The sequence below is a fragment of the Mirounga angustirostris genome, unplaced genomic scaffold (assembly GCF_029215605.1).
Source record: "Mirounga angustirostris isolate CCGP_5_RB_7025 unplaced genomic scaffold, mMirAng1.0.hap1 SCAF_3, whole genome shotgun sequence".
Lineage (NCBI taxonomy): Eukaryota > Metazoa > Chordata > Mammalia > Carnivora > Phocidae > Mirounga > Mirounga angustirostris.
In genome coordinates, this window is record NW_026991711.1 from 116,988,569 (window position 1) to 117,004,726 (window position 16,158).

At 39.1% G+C, this 16,158-nt stretch overlaps 1 pseudogene; it reads right to left on the reverse strand.

The window, feature by feature from the left end:
- Nucleotides 1-14,444: 14,444 nt before the first annotated feature.
- On the reverse strand, nucleotides 14,445-15,864 carry LOC123839129 (splicing factor 3B subunit 4-like; annotated as a pseudogene).
- Nucleotides 15,865-16,158: the final 294 nt, after the last annotated feature.

The following is a 16,158-nucleotide window of genomic DNA, read 5'->3' on the forward strand; positions in this document are numbered from 1 at the left end:
AAAATAAACCAAAGCAGATTTTCTGAACATACTACACATGACAACAAACACCGAGATATGGCTTATGTCCAGCACGGGTTCCGCTTCAAACATTTGGCTGGAGGACCAAAGAAATTATAATAAAAAAAAAATAAAAGCTGGGATTATTTCTACATAAAGCAGAGAGCAGTTACCAAAATCATGATTTTTTGTTTTGCCTTTAGCATTGCTGGGTTTTCAGAACATTCTTTTGGTCACACTCGTCTGTATTTTAGACACAGGATGTAAGACAGCCAAAGGCAACATTCCTTACTCATGGGAGATCTCATGAGGAGCAGTAACAGAAGTCATGGTATAAACAAAAACAAGTCGTGACCCTCAAAACCATGGATTTTAATTACTTCACACAAGTAGAACATTGCAAAAATGAATGCTTATATCTTGGTGAGACCATGGCATGGGGAACTAAAAGCATCGTTTCCAGATGAGAAGGGTGTGGAATGCAAATTTTCCAGTTTCATTTTCTCCTGATCCCGGGTGAGAATTTTGGGGTGACGGCTATCTTTAGACGTGAGATTTTCAGGTGTGAGAAAGAAATACTGAATCTTTCTTTGTCCCCATTTGACTACTGGCTTCACCAACTTAGACCGGTTTCCCTACCTACAAATGAATGCTGTGAAAAAGACAGTACCTAGCATTGCTTTTATTCTAAATTTGGGCAGTGTATGAGTCTTTCAGACCTTCCTCATGAATTCTGTGGGTGTGTGACAAGCTTTATCTCATTAAAAGAAGTGCCATTTTAACTCACTCACTGTACTGTTTGCCTAAACGCATTAACCTCTGTGCCATGATTCTTAACATTTCCCCACTGCAGTTTGCACACTGCAGATGGTTAGTTCGGTGGCGCCATCCGGGGAAACACCTCGGCTCGACAGGAGGCAGCGTCCCTGACCAGCTGCCACAGTGTTACGTGGCCTTCAGGTTTTGCCTTAAGATTTCTTAGGAACGGAGCTGGCGATAGATATTTCACAATCCAAATAGAAAGGGTAAGATAATTTTTACAAGTTAGATATTCTTTCTAATTTACATCTCTGAGTAACTGAGGAGTGACTAATGTGAAAGCAAATATTATTCCAATATTTAGTTTATTTGTACCACACCTCCAAGATGTCGATGAATGATAATGTCTCATGAGTGGCTGTTAGGACAGCACAGCGCTAAATAGCCTCTCAGCATTTTAAAATACATCTCCTAAGTGAAGTTTTCAGTTTAAGCCTATGGTCAAAGGAAGTAAACTTTGTTTTGTTTGAGTCATGTAGTCATTTTAATAGATGCGTTTATATCTGCAAGGGAGAGAAAGAGTGAGAGGGAGGAAAGCCTGTTAACTTACAGAAAGGTGAGGGTAGTGAAGTTGAATGAGGAAAAAACAAATTCATCATATATTTCAGATAATTTTCATTTTTTGTATTTATTCCACTCGTGTGAATACTTTTTTTCTAGTCACCATGTTTTTATGTTTACACAAAGCAGCTGAGTAAGAAATTAACATTTCCCAATAAATATGGTGGGGTGAATTTCTAGCTTTATGTCAACCCTCTCCCAAAACCCTGCTAAGACTCAAAGCCTCTTCTCCTGCTCACACAAATTTTATAAAGGCATAAACAGTGCTGGGCTGGAGCCAGTTATTATGTGATATCAAGCCTGGTGAATGGTATTAAAGAGGGCATGTATTGAATGGAGCACTTAGGTGTTATATGCAAACAATGAATCATGGAATACTACATCAAAAACTAATGATGTATGTAATGTATGGTGATTAACATAACATAATAAAGTAAAATAAAATAAAATAAAAAGGTTATTGAACTATCAAAAAAAAAAAAAAAGACCCAATTGTTAATATTCAGGTCTCTTGAAAGCCATTATTAAACTATCGGTAGCTTGAAAATAGTCATAGTGGGAGAAGACATCATGAAATTAGCAAAGGCTACAAATCAGAGGTTTTTTTTTTTTCTTTTCTTTCTTTCATTTTTCCAAAGAGCCATTTATCAGCACAACACTAACCATACCCATAATGAAAAAGACCATCAGAGAGGAGAAGACATAGGGTAGGGGTTACTGGTATGAATTCAGAAGCTAGGAAGCAGATATTTAAGTGATAACTGACTTAGTAGATTGAAGGAAAGAAGGAAAGTCTTCAATGGTGGAAGGTCTACTTTCCCTTTCCCCAAACACCCCTAAAAAGTTATTCAATGCAGAAAACCCTCAAAAGGTTTATGTACTGGGGACCTCAGTTGCCTATGAAAGCAGAAGCGCAAAGTAGGGCTGAAAATAGGAAGAAAGGTTATTAAAAGAGAAATTGGATCCTTAGGTCATCTCAACTCCTACATCCAGCCTGGCGGTCACTCCTCCCATAACCTGAAGAAGATAGGGGAGCCTAAATAAGGCTACAAACTGTGGTGCCCCAGGCTTCCTGAAACGGAGTGATATGCTGTAATGAAACCAGAGGAATTAAGTGACGATTAACACACTGAGTGGAGAGACCTGAACTGTCTTCTCCAGCTCAGCTTATATGACCCTAGCAACCAGGTATGATGTTGGAGGACCGAAGGCTGAGCAAATTGCCCTCAGGTTTGGGGTTAGTTAGTGACGCTCCCAGCTGGGGTTCTCCCAGTAATGGCCTGGGGCCCTTTATTAGCCTGTGATGAAGCCCACAGCAACTTCCACTAATGTGAAAACCAGAGTTTCTAATCGGCATCTACTCTTAAAAACTTTACTCTTAAAATGTCAACTGACAACCAGGAATCAATAGATATTAGAGGAAACACTGATGTACAAGGAAATGACCAAAACAAACGTGAAAAAAGAATCTGGAGGAAATAGAGACCATGTAGAGAGTAGGAAAATGTTTAAAAATTAATTTTCTCAGAGCTGCAGAAAAACGTATTACATTCATGAACAAGAGCAGCAGGCTGGGTAAAGGACGTTACGGAGGAAAAAGACAAGATCTTCGTAATTAAAGATAGGTTAACATGACTTTAAAAGCCACCAGGAAATTTAAAAAGCTACCGTTGAAGATAAATTTCAGAAAGCAGGACCAGATAAAAGGAAAATAAGAGAGAAAAATTATAAGAGATACAGGATAAAGTCTAATTTCTGAATAATGTAAGTTCTAAAAAAGAATGGAACAAAACAGAATCGGAAAATTGTCAAACAAAGAATACATGAATATTTCCTAGAATGAAAATGAATGCATTTTCAGATTGCTAGTGTCATGGATTCACGCCCACAACCGAATATACTCAAAAGCCCATGGATGTAAACTACCAGCATGCTAGGAACAGAAGATTCTAAAAGCAACCAGCATAGGAGAATGGGAGACGGTGTTAGGGCTGCAATTTCATCAGAAGCTCAAGGTCCTCCTTCAAGCTGTAGATCTCAGCTTACTTCTTCAAGGCGTGCAGGAGAGAACACTACCGACCTCCAGGCTCTCTTTGGAGGGACTCACTTGATTAAGATGGACACTCTCAGGTTAATCCCCCTTTATTTAAATCAAAATCAACTGATTCAGGGCGTTGGTTACATTGCCATAATCTTTTCACCTTGCCATATCAGGTAATAGACTGATAGGAGCGACAGACATTCCATCCCATTTACAGTTCTCTTTACACTCAACTAGGGGAGCTAAGGCAGGGCTGCAGGATGTGGAGACGAGGATACAGGGATCTCCAGGGCGACCTTCTGCCCACTGCACCTGGTTTTTAGATTCTTACCTACAGCTATATCAGCTCGAAGTCAACTGCAGAACTTTGGAACCCTCAGGAAAATAGGATGGATTACTTTTCTTGTATTTGCACTGAGTTTTTCCCTGTCTCATATAAATCTAATGATACCCTTATTCATTTGAATATATATACTCCAAATTTCTATGAAAAACTGAAATTTGGAGAGAAAAATTCTGGGATTTCAAATCCTCAAGGCCAACAACTTAGGTTAGTTTCTCCAAGATCTGCTAAATAGAGTTTAGTTCTTTTAAAATATTATTGCATATGCCCACCGCCCTCCTCCCCAATAAAACAACTGTTCCTGAAAAGGCAAGGAATTCATGCCTAGATGTTATCTGAATAAGTTTTCCAAAAGAAAACATTGTAAAATAAAGCATGCATGCTGGTGACCTTTTCATTTCTATAAGGGCAACAGTTCATTTGAATTAGATAGACATAATTTGTTTTTGTGAATAAGCAATGGCCAACAAGACCTACATCATTGTTGAAATCCATTGTTTTTAATACTAATACCAGAACAAGTCCTTATGTTTTCCCTCTCTGGAGGTACAATGTCTGCCAGTATCATTTTGTACTTGAGCACTAAAAAAGTCAATTTTCTTGGACTCCTAGAGCAATAATCTTGGAGGATTCTGATTCTTTTATAAATGTGCCTGGAAAAATAGTATATACAAAAATAACAAAAAACTTTGGAGGGTTTACAGGACTTGAACAGTACCTTGAATCCTGTATGCATTTTTAAATATATGCAGACAAATTTATCCAAAAAAAGAAAGAAAAAGAAGTTGTTTCTGAAATTCAGTTTTAGAAACACATAAACAATATTTTTATTATTTTGAAATCAAGACACACACAAATTTTTCACCTTTAAGGAAACTTCCCCATTTTCAAGTGAATTCTTTTTGGAATACAAATACTTACTCTTTGTCTTATTTGTTTTGCAATTTTGTAGGATAAATTATTTAAAATGGGGTGTATGCAATATAAATAGTTTAACAATATATGGAGTGTTTTATTAAAAGGCAGAGCCCAGCTTGGAAATTGTGATTTCCTAGCTCTAAAGAGTGGAAATTCACCACACCTCTAAAGTGGCATCACCTTTCCAAAGGGGAGAAAATGATAAATGATTTCAATAACTCTTAGTTTGTTCTTGGAATGTTTCATGAGAAAAGGTAAATGAAGGTTGGAAAGAAATTGCCCTTATGAATTTCAAAGAGTATTGCCAAGCACTTATGCTGAATTTCCTTTTGTTTCATTTTCTATTTTTATAAAATCTTCTGGAAGAGCACTGCTAAAATAAACTGAGTTCTAGTCATCTGTGTTTCAGCTTAAATATGTTCGTAGTCACCTTAACTGTCTCTTAAATCAATTAAATTTTATTTTTTTATTTTTAATTTAGATTTTATTTTTATTTATTTTTTTCTAAATATATCTGACTTTCTCTAATTCTAGATTTTTCAATTTTTCTCTTTCATACCAGTCAGCCTATTTCAGAAATAAGATTTCTATATGCTAGTTTCCCTCCTTTTTAAAACTCTTTGTGTGATTTACAGCACAAAGGTACTAAAGGTACTAAAATTGCAAATTTGATCAAGAGACTAACTAAGTGATGTGGTTTTAGGGGCAGTATATTTAGCATAAGATAAAGTCTCCAAAATAGACCATTTTGATTCTTTTAACCACTGTTAGCAAAGTTACCATAATATGTTATTCTCTATAGAAATATCTTTTTCATATTTAATTAAAATTCACTCCTTTTATTTGGTTTATTATAAACTAAAATTAATTATCTTAAGAGAGACATGTTAGAATTTTTAGACAGTGTGAAAGGCTAAATAAGGAAAAAATAAATGCATAGTAGTGATAAATACCAAATTTAAAAAAGCAGTAATTCTTGTCAAGAAGTTAAGTAGATGCAATTGGGGAAGAGTATACAGGACGTTCAATGAACTTGATAAAATTTTATTTTTTATTTTTACGTATTTATTTTTAAATCTTTAAATTTATTTGAGAGAGTGAGAGCACAGAGGAAGACGCAGACTCCCTGCTGAGCAGACAGCCTGACGGCTGACGTGGGGCTCAATCCCAGGACCCCAAGACCATGACCCAAGCCGAAGGCAGACGCTCAACCAACTGAGCCACCCAGGCGCCCCAAAATTTTATTTTTTAAATGGGTGTTCTCTGTAGTACCGCATTTTGTATATATTCTAATATAGCCTAGTAAACTTTGTAAACACACACATACACATCAGGAGTCAGCAAAGCATGTAAAGTTTAGAGTAGCTCTGCTTTTGTTGCCTTCCTGCAGGTCACAGGAAGCAAAGCCAGGATTAGGACACACGGCCCTGTGGCTTCATATCTCCCACATGAGTATTGGGGTGGTGCTGTCTGAAGGCATAGTTACTCTGCTAAAGCCCAACAGGCCACCACCTCTGGGGGTCAGTTTCAAACACTAGACGAGGATTTTTCTCAAAATGGAAGCATAGAAGAAGAGATTACTAAGGTGGGATGGGGAAGTGGAGAAATCTGAGTCGCTGTCTCACTTCTTACTCTCTTGGGCTTGGAGCTCAAGCAGGATAAACAGCCTCGGTGCTAAGGGCTAGCATGACGTCTTCCATGATAAACCAATCCAGGAGCTAGCTAGTATCGTTTATTTTCTCACACCCCAAGTTCCTCAGAGCCTAAAGGTGAGGTCAAGCCAAATCTGAATGTCTCTACATTACTTGAAGACCATTATGTACCCATCTTGTTTGGGTAATGTGGTTAAATTTAATTTCTCTTATAAGAAATAACACAAATTTTAATAGGTGTATTCCTATTGCGGCAACTTGCGGATAAGGAGATTTTTATGTGTAACAGATTTCTCACATACTACTCAATAGCACTACCTAAGAAAACAAGGAAGAACAACCACTATTTATGAGGTGAAAAATCATACAAATGAATATTTGTATAGAATTATTTTTAAAATCCTTTCCACCTATATTGGTGGTGTTGACTCCAGTTTTTCTAGGTAAGTTGCCAGAACTTGTCAGCCAGAACTTCCTAATATAGTAGGTAATTATCTAGCCAATGGGGTTAATCTGAAAATTTAACCAGTCTATTCATGCTGGGCAATCTAAATTACCCAGTCAGAAAATCTATACTTTGTACATAAACTGAACAATTTAAAATTTGCCATTTCATTCTATTAAGTGGGTACAGAACCAAATAATGAGAACTGTAGTACGGCAATTCTTTCTTATTTAAAAACTGGACTCTCAGAAGCAACAAATTAAATGATAAAGAGACCACAGTCTAGCACAGACCATCGCATCATTTTATATTTTGCAATATAGATTATCCTCTACCAAATGGGTCATGTAATAATATGCATAGGTGTTGAACTGTCAAAAGAATTACACAAATTTCATTCATTCACTCATTCATTCTTTCCCTAATTAGAGTTTGGGGAAAAAAAACTTCTCTAAATGCTCATATTTTGTAATGTAGATGATTAGCCTGTGTTAATGGACATGAAGTTAACAATCAGATTTCTTAAAATGCAGAACTTGACTTAATAAAGTTTTTCTTTCTACTAGGCATTTGTGCGAGAAAAATCATTTTATTTCATTCTTAAAAGGACTTCATGCATGAGATTGCCACTTTACTGTGTATTTATCAAAACTTGTCCAGCTTATTTTTAATCCAGGTGTTGGGAGAGGTAGGTTAAAAGAGCATATAAACCTACACATAAGAGGCAGGATGAATTTTCAAATTGTGACATTAGAGAAGTGTCCCACTCTCAAGGGCTAAGTGTCTTCCACCGAAGTTTTCACCATTGGTGCGTACTCCTATGCAACTTGGTTAATGAGATAGCATCTCCCAGTTAAAATTGTGGGAGAGGGAGTTTATGCTGATTTTTTAAAAATCATAAATCACAGACACCTAACATTTTAAATAAATTTCATCCTTCCTAAGCACTTTTTCATAAAAGAGTCCTCTTAATTCATTTTAGTTCTCATCTACATACTATTAGCATGAGCATTCTTTTTTTTTTTTTAAGATTTTTATTTATTTATTTGACAGAGAGAGACACAGCGAGAGTAGGAACACAAGCGGGGGTAGTGGGAGAGGGAGAAGCAGGCTTCCCGCGGAGCAGGGAGCCAGATGCGGTGCTCGATCCCAGGACCCAGGGATAATGACCTGAGCCAAAGGCAGACGCTTAACGAGTGAGCCACCCAGGCGCCCCGGCATGAGCATTCTTATGAGCAAAAATTCTTCTAAAACTGCATCTTCTCATGACTATTTACAGAGAGTTATTTGAAAACCTGAGCTAGAGAATGGCAGTTTAGGTAAATGGCGATGTTGCTTCTATCTCTATATAATAAGGTGGGCTCTTCCCAGTTAATGTAGCACATGCTGTTTTAGCTTACAAATGTTAAGAAGTAATAAATTTCCTCTCAGAGAGAGCCCAGGCAAAAAGTTAAATTGTATAAATGTATTCACAACCTTAATTGTTTTAGCTCTATCCCTTACTCTAGCTTCCTCTTTTATCCTAGCCAGGGTTAAAAAGATAGACTGAGGGAAGCCTGGATGGCTCAGTTGTTAAGCGTCTGCCTTGGGCTCAGGTCATGGTCCCAGGGTCCTGGGATCGATCCCCACATCGGGCTTCCTGCTCAGCGGGGAGCTTGCTTCTCCCTCTGCCTCTGCACCCCCTGCTTATGCTCTCTCTCTCCCTGTCAAATAAATAAATAAAATCTTTGTATAAATAAATAAATAGATAGGTAGATAGATAGATAGATAGATAGATGATAGATAGATAAGACTGAGTCAGACAGATGAAACTGTTCTAATTTTAGTGCTTGCTGAGCTACTGTCTTGAACTCTCTGATCCTCTAAGTCTTCATGAGCACTAATGTTGATAACATCATCGGGTTACTGTGAGAAATTCTTGCCTCGCTGTGTACGAAATGCCTCTGCTAGCCCCTGCCAGGTAGAGCAAACCAAGAAGGAGGCTCTCTGATGGTCCTCCTCTCACGCTGAGGTTTGGGGCAGCAGGAACTGATCGCTGGAGGAAGTTAGCAGCAATTACAGTGGTATTGGCATCACCCCTGTTCTGGGGGCTTATGTACCAAACCCTGCTCACAGGGAGAATCCCAATATCCTGAGGGCATAGACGATTTATGGACCCTCAGGAGTTATTATTGTTCTCAGAAATATTACATTTGAATGAGTGCAAATAAAACAAATGACATGAAATTAAAAATGACATGAAAATAGTAAAAAAGCTCCTATAGAATTTCAGGCATCAGTGAACCAAGTAGCCGAGGCACCTTGTAAATTCATGCTCTAATAGTCCTTATTTTTTGCTTACTGGGGCTACCTTGGTCAGGAATTATTTCATTGCAAAGAACAAAAAACTACACACATTATACTAAGCAAAACAAAACAAAAGGAAAAAACCTCAGAAAGTCAAGGGGAGGGATTTATTGGGAGGGATCAACAGTATCTCACAGAACCCCAGGGCAGGACGAGTTTCTCCCTTCACAAGTACTTAATTCTTTCTTTCTGCAGACTCATTCTCACTTTTCCTCAGCCAAGCCTGACCACTCCTGTCCTGAGTGCTAGAAGACACTCTGGGAAAGTTGTCTCAAGGAGCTTGTTCCTGTCCCCTTCCCTCTGCCACCTTGAAGCAAGCTTTCTGCCTTGGGTCAGACTATGGGCTAATATACTCCAAGCCTGTCAGCCTTAAATCTAGACTGAATGATCTAAATTGAATCTAAATATTACATCCATTTTAACAGATGCTATATGTTGCCTAGGAAGGTAAGAAGCTAGAGCCTTTAGTTCTTATTTAGCTAGGAATTCTCCCCTTTTTTCACACTTGGTTTTGGGGACAGGGGAAATGATATTAAATTTCTTTTAGTTTTATTCTCACTATGTGAGGCTTTTTTTCTGTAAAGATATCTTTATCTACCTCCCTATCTCTCTCTCTGTCTATCCATCTTTCTATCTATCTATCTATCTATCTATCTATCTACCTATCTATCATCTATCATCTATCTATCGACTTATATATTTTAGTTCCAACTTTGGGGCTAGAAAATTCATCTTTAACCACGTGAATGACTCATTTTCCATTACTTCTCAGTACCTAGCAGAGGTTAACCAGTTTCTGGGTCTGAATGACAATTCACCAGAGAAAATGGCTCAAGGACCCATTTTGGTTCTGGGGAACATCTCTGTTCTAATTAACCATGGTCCATAGTTGGGCCTGTGGGACTCAGACCTCATACACACAGGGTGAAAGCAGGTTCCTTAAGAAGGGGAGGGAAGATTGGAAAAGAAACTTATAGGAGTATTCAACAGAAACTCTACCACCTAGGCCAGCAGGTTTCGATTTGGGGTACATACGAGAATTACCTGAGACGTTTGTTAAAAATGCAGATTCCCCTGCCCCACCTTTGTAACATAATCATTTATGTTGAAATAACGAACACAGCACATTGTTACTTGTTGGTAAAGTCCACATTGCTAAATCCACATTGTTGGTAAAGAATAAACATTTATCTTTTCAGTATAAATTGGCACATTTAAAATAACATCTGCATTCTTTATGGGACCAATGATATGGGAGTGGCAATTCTTTACACAAAAAATGATACATGAGGTGACATTGTATTAGATTAAGTAGACAGTATATGAGAAGTAACCCAAAGCTTAGTTTCAGGGCTGCTGTGATTTGATTTTTGCTGGTGAATATTGTTGTTTAAAATTTAAACCATCTTTCGGGGCACCTGGGTGGCTCAGTCATTAAGCGTCTGCCTTCGGCTCAGGTCATGATCCCAGGGTCCTGGGATCAAGCCCTGTGTCAGGCTCCCTGCTCTGCGGGAAGCCTGCTTCTCCCTCTCCCACTCCCCCTGCTTGTGTTCCCTCTCTCGCTGTCTCTCTCTCCGTCAAATAAATAAAATCTTTAAAAAAAAAATTAAAAAAAATAAAATTTAAACCATCTTTCATGAGACATTATCTTAAAGGTTCAAGTTTCCTTTATTATAACCCAAGAGCACTGAGGAATTATATCTAGCTATAGACAAAAGTACTTCTGGTGCATACTTTTTGATATCATGATGGTATGACAGCTTGGAAATATTGCTTTATAGCAAAAAAAAAAAAATACCTGCTTGTTACAACAATATGCAAAAAAAAAAAAATGGATTTCTAGCCCTGTGTATTGCTGGACAACAAGCTAGTTCTAGAATTAATAATGGCCATCATCTACATAAAGAACCAAAGGAACCCAATCAAGTAAATGTTAAAGTCATACATTCATGTGATAAGATTATAAGTAATCTCTTTCTAATATATGAACACATTGCCAAAGATTATGCAGCTACCATCTAGAAGTGATAGAGCCAGACGAGAAACCCAGGTCATCTGTTTCCCAAAAGCTCATGAGCCCTGTGTCCTGGTAGGCTGCTTTCTCAGGCACTGTTCTTTTTTTTTTTTTAAACCTTAACTAACTTCTCTAAAACCTCTTCCTTAGACAATATAAAAGGAACCACTTATGGCATCATTAATTATTAAACCAATTTGGATAAATCTAGAGTCACATCATTCATCGTCTAGAACATTACCTATGACTCTGCTTAGTGGGACTTGGCCAAGTTGTTTTTCTAAGCCTCCGTCTTGTTAGCTGAAAATGGGGATCATAATGGGCTCTGTCTCCTTAGGTTTCTTACAAGGATTAAATGATATAAGATGTATAAAGTGCTCTGCATAGATGCTGGCAGGTGAAAAACACTCAGTGAATCTTGGTTATTACTTTCTTACTTAAGGAAATTGGACATAACATAGTAATAACGTGTCGACTTGTGCTCTATCACTGTATATGTTTTTACCTCTGGATGAAAAACAGACATTTATTAAAAACCATTCACCAATGTTATAGAAACTTGAGACTATAGTGACCATCAACACTATCATTTCCTCTAATATACTGTTCTTACACTTTTCCTTCTCCAAGGATAACTGGGTAGAGATGATAGACAGATGGATAGATGGATAGATATACATGAATTAACACATAACTATGTAAAATGAATGTCTACAGTACAATTAATTGTCATGCAGCTTTCGTGCAATGTCTTATGCTTTCCTAGGTGTTTGTGTACATATTTTTTACATGATAACTTAAGTACTTTTCCAGTTAAAGGAGTAAACATTAAAAAAAAAGGAGTATACATTTCAGGTTACTGTTTCTCTTCTTAAAAATATATATTTAATGGTTTCATATATCCAGTCCTGAAACCTTCACCAGACCTACTTAAAATTTTTTTTGTGAGTGGATACTTGGACCCTGCTTACAGCTGAATAAGTTAGAGAGATTTCTACTTTCTGGAAGGAAGCACTGCCTGAGGTATAATGGATATTTAAAGCCTGTTAGACCTTCCTAAAATGTTAGGATGATGGCTCTTCAAGACTCACTTCTCTTTCTGCGCTCCTCCTCCCTCTCCAAACACATCTTCTTTCCAGGAGTCCCTGCCGGTGGCCCCTCCCTCACCCCCTTCTCCAGCAAGCCAGCTCGCCTTCCCAAACCAGCTCTCAGTGTCTGATAAAAAGAAAACATAATGTTCTATCTGCTACGATTATTATTTTGGAGTCATGCTGTAAACATCCCCCTTCAACGTATACCACACAGAAATGCATGGGGTATGAACTCCAGCCTGCGTCTTTGGGCACCAGGGGCTGTTCCTGGCATCAAAGGTTGACTTCACAGTGGTTTCCCCCCAATGGGGCTTAATTACAGGGCGAAGAATTGTCATGAGTACCAGTCTGTTTGGATAGAGCCTTGTCTACCCAGAGTCATAAACGTGACACACAAGCTCTAAAGTTTCCTAAGAAGTGTTAATATTTAAGAGCATGTTAGACCCAGGAATTTGTAAATCAGTAGTTTTACTTTGAACACATCTCTAGCCAGTTGTGACATTGTTCAGTAAATTGGCAGCCTGTTTGCTGTTGTTTCCTCTTTTTGAAATTTAACCTCCTGGAAAAACAGCCGTCTGGGCTGTTCTATGTCTCAACATAGGCCACCAGCAAAGACCACTTAAAGTTGTTTTCTTTTATCTGGAGTATGAATTCCCCTCTAGCAACTTTCTTTCCTCCTTTTAAATCATTTTGACAGGGCATCTTTGCTGGGTGCAATTTCTGGGCCCTTTGAAAAGCTGGGGGCAGAGGATTTAGGAACATCCTCTGTTGGGATTTCCTTCTGCTCACGCTGTAAAGGCAGAAAGTTTCTCAAATTTTTATGCCGTGAATGGACGTTTTTTAGCCCGTTAACTGATGTTTCATTCCATGCAAGATAGCATTTTGGATGTCAGACTTTTTGATGTTGTCTTTTAACACATACAGGCTTGGAATTGGCTGTGTTTGAGTAATCAACAGTAAGAGAGATAACCACAATGATTCGTCATCGCTGTAAATATATATGTTTAATATGTCACAGCTTTATTACTTTTACATTAAACCCAAAAGTTCGTCATTTCCAAGTGGATTCAGGGGAAAAATTTGTCGGGAAGGAATAGGTTTTGAAAAGAAATCAGTTCTAGAGTATTCAGACCCTGAACAGATTTCTCCATGCAATGTAGGAGATCTGGAAATAATAATATGAAGACTCATGATATTTCCCTTAGATTAAAATTGGTTCATGTCTATCTCTGCCACAAGTAACAAACTTTATAGCTAGCCAAAGTCTACTTTTTTTGGCTCTCAGTCTCAAATTTCAGTTGGTAGAATTCCGCAGAAAAGAGACTTTGTTTGGAACAATCAACCATGTTGGTAAAGCAATGTTTTGTTTGGAAATATACAGATTGTTGCTTCAGAGTGCTTAATGAATGGGTATGTGTGTGTTTCTACAACATTTTTTAAGCAAAGTGGAAGACAGGAAATACAAACCTACATATTAAAGAGTTATGCCAAATGAAGAGCTCTGTACTTTTTTATAAAGAAATTCTCTGCCAAGAGTTTGCCAAAACCTGATTGCAAATGAACATCACAGCTTCTCACAAACAAATCAGGAACTCCTGTGAATGGATGCCCAGTGTTTTCATGTGCATTGCCAAGCAATCACTGCCCACTGGGTAGAGATAGGAGGAGAAATCGATTGCAATGCCTGTGTATGGGCGTAGCAAAATTTTTGCAGTTCAGACCGTAGCTTCATAGCTATGGTAAACCCTCATTTACAAAGCTTTTGATTATTTCCACAAATGGTCGGCAAATAGCGGTCCAGACAGAGGGGTATTTTATAATTTCTAGCTTCTCGTAGAAAAACAAATGTTGGTGCCTCTTTTCCAAAGACCGGGAAATACGGATTATAATTTATTTTTTATCTAAAGTCAGTTCAGTTTCATTTTTGGGATAAGAAGCTAGAAAATCCCAACTAGTAGAACAATAACTCTATGGATTTTTATTTTTAAAGCAGTCCGTAATGAGACAAAAATTAGTAAAATATTTTTGAAGCCAGATTGTCATTGGCCATGCTCTCAACATAATAAATATTATTTCCCGGGTACTTATTTTGTGATAGACAGTATGCTACTGCTTTATTTATTTATTTTTTTAAACAAGGAGTTTAGTTTTATTTTCTCTGTGCATTTGCAAAAAACTTAGGACCAACACAGAAATAAATAAAACCGCCTGTGAAAAACATTACACTTAAGGAAAAAAAAAAAAAGGCCTGAGAGGGATTAGTGCCTTAGCCATAGGGAGTTACAGCAACTCTGATTGGTCCAAGGAATTGAAAAGATATTGGGAAGATAGACCAGGAGGCAAAAGAACAGAAATTACTGAGGAAGAGGGCCTCGATGTGGGCCACGAGGGGAACTGGAGGCTGGGGGGTGGGCCGGGATGGAGGGAGGGGCCCCCACTGGTAGCCATAGGGTGGGGGTCATGGAGGCCCAGTGTATCCATGAGGAGGCGTCAGTGAGGAGGTCCACGCATCCCATATGGAAGCATAGGACCTGGGTGACCCATGGTAGATCCAAGCGGAGGCCCTCGAGGGGCATGCCCATTGGAGGAGGTCCAGGATGAGGCATTCCAGGTGGCAGTCGGGGTGGTGGCTGCCCCGCAGAGCCTGGGGGCCCAGCATGGGGGTGTCCTAAGCCATGAGGGCCATGGTGGGCCAGCTGCATCTGAGACATCCCTGGATGGGGCATCCCACCCGGGGGGAATGGGGGAGGATATGAGTGTCCATGTCCGGATGTCCAGCCCCTGGGGTTCCTGCTGATGGTGGGCCATGTCCTCCAGCCCCAGGAGGCATAGGTGGTGGGGGCATGGCTGGGGGTATCCCAGGTGGAAGGGCTCCAGGAGGTGGCACTGGGGGTGGGAAGGACCCAGGAGAAGGCATGCCTGGTGGAAGAAGCCTGGACCCTAGTGATGATACCACAGGATTGGGGGCTGAGGGTGGAAGGGGTGCATCTGCAAACAGCTGATGAGGGCAGTCAGCCTGGGACAGTGGGTTCTGGGCTGCCAAAAGTCGTTCAGCTGCTGCGCCATGGCGCTCACCCTTGGAGTTCTTCTTGAAGGCATAAGACACAGTGATAGGGAGGTTACAGAGATATTGCCCATTCATGGCCTCAGTAGCTGCATGCAAAGCATCAAATGAAGTGAAATTAATAAAGGCATAACCTTTGGAGTTGCCTGTGTCAGGATCCTGCATAATCTTTGGGGTTTGTAAGATGACCCAAAAGGCGCTGAAAGTATCAGAAAGCAGTTTCTCACCAATCTCCAGGTCTAGATTGCCAATGAAAATGTCGGCCCCCACGTCCAGGTTCTTGTTGTGAGTTGATGCTTTGTTCACCTGTATTGGTTTCCCATAGGGTTTGATAATGTTCATGATCTTAATGGCATACTCGGCATCTTCCTCACTCAAGAATTCCACAAAGCCATAGTCTTTGTGGAATTGGTGCTGACCTGTGACTCTATCCTTTGGCATGTGGATGTTGACTACTGGCCCTGCCTGGAGAAATAGCTCCCACAGCAATGGTTCGCTAACCTTCTCGTCCAGGCTCCCGACGTAGACAGTGGCATCCTGGTTCCACCCGGAGTTCGGCCAGGCCACCATGGCGAAAGAGCTCCTGCCGTCTCCAGGCAGCGATCCCGCCCTCTGACCGCCGACAGTATGCTACTGCTTTAAATACTTCCTGTAATTTTAAAATTTTGGATGTCTCAAATTATTTAGATAGCAAATGACAGGTCTAGATTTTGAACAGAATTCTGTCCTACTCTAAATTATGTGCTCCTTATGACTATATTCTATTGACTTCCTTATGTCAATAATAAGGCAAAGCATCTTGCTTGACTCAAAAAAATTTTTTAATTCCAGTCATAATTTTATCCATAGAACCAAATCAGTATT